A 4,017-nucleotide genomic window follows, 5' to 3' on the forward strand; every position below is an offset into this window, starting at 1 on the left:
TGGAAGCTCGTATGTTGTTAAGTTTGTTTCTGGCGTAATTGAAAGTTTCGCGAGACGCCTGCCACGGTTGCCAACCGAGCCTATCTTATTTCGGATAAGTGCGCGACGCAATAAATAATATAATTATACCGTGCAGGCGGCCAGGCCTACGGTGTTCGATCGATGACGATTTATCTTTATTGTCGATCAGATCGAGGATATACGACGACGTTCTATAGATCTCTGGATTCCCCGTCGAGTAATTAAAAGGGGAAAAATCATGGACGCGTGTTATCAGTCAATTCGCGAATACAAATTAAGCGTGTATTGTTTCTAACGAGGTTGGCTCACGAAGGTGCAGCGAGTCGCCGCTATACTCCTTGCAATAATTATGCCACTTGCCGTCATCGGCGTTTTGTTCATTACGAAAGCCCGGATAATTGTCTCTGCGTTGCGACAGTTTTGCTTTCCGTTTCGCAATATTTACGGGATTGTTGTTGCCGTTCTTAACATCCCATAATCTTTCCATTCACGTAGTTCATTTCAATTTCTCTCTCACAACGACTCCAGCCGACTATTAATCTCTCCGGAAATGTAATCAATAGACTGCAGATCTTCGTGCGTTTGTGGTGTTCGTACAATTTTCAAAGAGACATTTAGGGTAAAGTCGTTATCGACAGAACGTTTTCGAAATTAATACATTGTTGACCGGTCGCGAGTTAATTCGTGTTTGCACTGGTATTATCAATTCCAATTTATGAAACCCAGGGCGAAATAGAATATTTCGAAACCTTTGTTTATTCATTTATAGAAAAGATATGTTCAAAGTTTCATCTTAATTCATTATGTATAAATAAAGTATATTGAAGTTTATTTAGATTGTTTTACATTCAATTACGAAATAATAGTCGGTGACACGAGATTGCCTCTGTGCAAAATTGCCGGTCAACAATGTGATTTAATAAACATAACACGAAGTACCTAGTATTACTTTATTTTGAAGAATAAAATTGATGTTTCTCCTTCGTGTAGAAATCAAAAGTATTACTGTTTCCGATAATAGAAAATGCTACGAAACTGTGACACACCAGAGGCTAATAAAATAATGATTTTATCGTGCTACGGCATAAAAGAAAATTAACTAATCAATTTATTATCACAAATTTCTTGTGTCGAAGCGTCAACTTTCTTTTGCTTTTTAACAAAATCGTCCAGAAAAATTTGACGATACAGAAGAAAGGTTGATGATCGATCGTCCATCACAGATAATGGAAATAAATGACAGAATATTAACAAAGATCAAGGACATCCGAATCGTGAACAGTTAGACGTTAAAAGGTGAAAGAAATTTTCTGCAATTCGGTGGATTTGGTAAAACAGTCGTTAAAAATTTGCACAAAGATCCACAGTCGGTTGATTGAAGTTCCTACCAGCAGGAAATGTGACCGAAAATCGATCCCAGGTGTTTCGGGATCGATTCCCGAATTGATAAGATGCATCCAGTCGATAAGAGACTGATTCGGGGAATCGTTACAATGATTATGAATTTCGCATTAACTCACGACGATGACCGCGTCGTCGAAAAAGGCCTGACTACCCGGAAGGTGTTAGCGTAATCTAAGTGCGATAGATTAAGAACTTTTTTATGGGCAACAGAATGAGCGATCTGCTCGTCGAATACTTCGAACGATGAATTCACCGTTGTCGGGATCGACGATGTGTTTGCGCGTGTGTTTCCAAGCATTTCAGCACACTTTGACGCCAGACGAATGCTCGAATTCGATTCGCCACGCGCACGTAAAACATTTTGTTATATAAATAATGAACGATAGCCTGGCTCTCTCTCGGCGGACAACGTGTCCGAGCACATCCTATTGTAGTGTTGTGGCGCAACAGTACGCACGAATTTGTATAAATGTACGAGAACATGTAAACATTTTAATTCGAGCCGAGACGAATTGTCTTCGTGGCTACCACGGTCGGCCAGAAGAATTTTAGCAGGGTTTATACAAAAAGAAAAAAGAAACTTTCAAAATAGTAGCACGTAAGTGGAAAAGAATCTAGAGAATGAATAATTAACTATTAACGCTATAGGAGTCCAATCGACTTGGCCATTGAGAATTGAGGGTTAAACTGTGCCTCGGCTAGCCAGAAATTTTTGCCTCACTCTTATGCGATCCTGTAGATTTTGTGCAGAAAATTCCAAAAATCCGAGTTTTGGTTGTAGGAGATCTTCGTTCAAAAGTTATGAGCGTTTAAAGTTGAGCGATTCGCAGTGTTTTCGGCAGATAAGAGTGCCGCTATGTTGGTAAATCGCGCTGAACTTTAAACACTCGTAACTTTTGAACCTTTAATCTGTCAGGATGGAGACTTGGATTTTTGGCATTTTCTCGGCCATATCTATGGATTACACAGGGAGAAGGCAAAAACGTCTGGTTACCCAAGATACAGTGCAGCCGAATTGAGATTATTTGTATCTTATGCGATACCATTTAGGTGCCGTTTCATGGCTAGAACACGAAGCCGAACGGAGTGGAAGGAAATAGGGAAAACCGATGGAAAAAAATACAGTAGAGAGACGTATAATTATGTAACCTAGTGGAATATAACATATATGCCGGGGACCGTGCCGTCGCGTCGCTCTTAAGCAAATATGAAAATGAATACTTGTTCAGGTTAATATTCGAGTGTTGAATAATCCATAGCGAGGTGATGAATCGACTATTATTATTAAGGGAACTGACGTTACTTTTATCGGAAAGCGATATTGAATGTTGTAATAAAACTATCGATTTTACGGACTTTCACTTAAGAAGTTTCAAATATATCGAGGGCAGGGATTAAGAAGGATTTTTCTTTCGTTGAGTTTTCTCGATTCTTATACCATGGTTAATTATTCTAATTGTTTCACTAATTGAAATATAAAATGTTTAGCTTTCGTTGTCATTCTAACTTATCTTTCAATCTTCATCTATATTATTGTCTGTTTGACTTCGGTATACAATGTTACTTCTTATCAGAGGATTTTATTTCAACGTATGTGCGAATTGTTGATTTAGTTATAATTGTGTGTTGAAAGGTTTACGAAATTTTATGGTGCGCAAGGTAACGAATACTTCTCTTTATCCAAATTCGTTTGAATTTCCAGTCGCGCCGGCGAGAAATTATTGTCGAAATAAAAGTTTGATTCTTTATAATATTGATCGAACATTTTTTGAAGCCTGAACCTTCCTTGATCATCACAAGACCTCTTATCCTATCACATTCTATCGAAATATACAGAGACAAAGCATATATCCAGGCAGGGCCGGTCTTCTCTATAAAGGCGCCTGGGTGCAAGAAACCATTTGGGGCCCTAAATTTTTTGCAAAGTAACAAAAATTACAAACACGAACACATATTACTAATGCATGTTTATTTAATGCGGGATTTTGTTTTTGCTACTACATTAATTACTTCAGAAAAATTACATTATTTTAGTTCTTGATCATGTTGGGGCCCTCTCAATCGCGGGGCCCCGGTGCATAGCATCCGCCGCACCCCCCAGATGGCCGGCCCTGTATCCAGGTTTAGCATGGAACAGAACCTACAGTGACATAAATTAGCATTATCTTTAACCAATGCTTCATGCGACATTACCATTTATCTGAAATTGCTAAACACGACCATATCCTCTCTGGTAAAGTATTCACATTATCCCCAGATTCCTGCCAGAAACCTTCTTCTCATCACACCACGATCATCACCTTTAATATTGTATTGTATATTGTATATTGTAATGTCATGGTTAGTGAAAAATAAAGAATGTTAGTTACAACGCAATTAATGTGTTCTTTATTCTCAACCCTGCACATGAATATTCCATAATAGAATTAGATTAATATCTTCGAAATCTTTGGATACACAAAACAAGATTCGATTTCCGAAGAATTTCGTGCCACCTCCTTGGATCATCATGTTCTTCTAATACAAAACTCAATTTTCGAGATTCTCGAAAATTTTCGCCAATTTTCGAGCGTCTGACTTGTAGTTGACTTG

Source organism: Lasioglossum baleicum, chromosome 15 (assembly GCF_051020765.1).
Source record: "Lasioglossum baleicum chromosome 15, iyLasBale1, whole genome shotgun sequence".
Lineage (NCBI taxonomy): Eukaryota > Metazoa > Arthropoda > Insecta > Hymenoptera > Halictidae > Lasioglossum > Lasioglossum baleicum.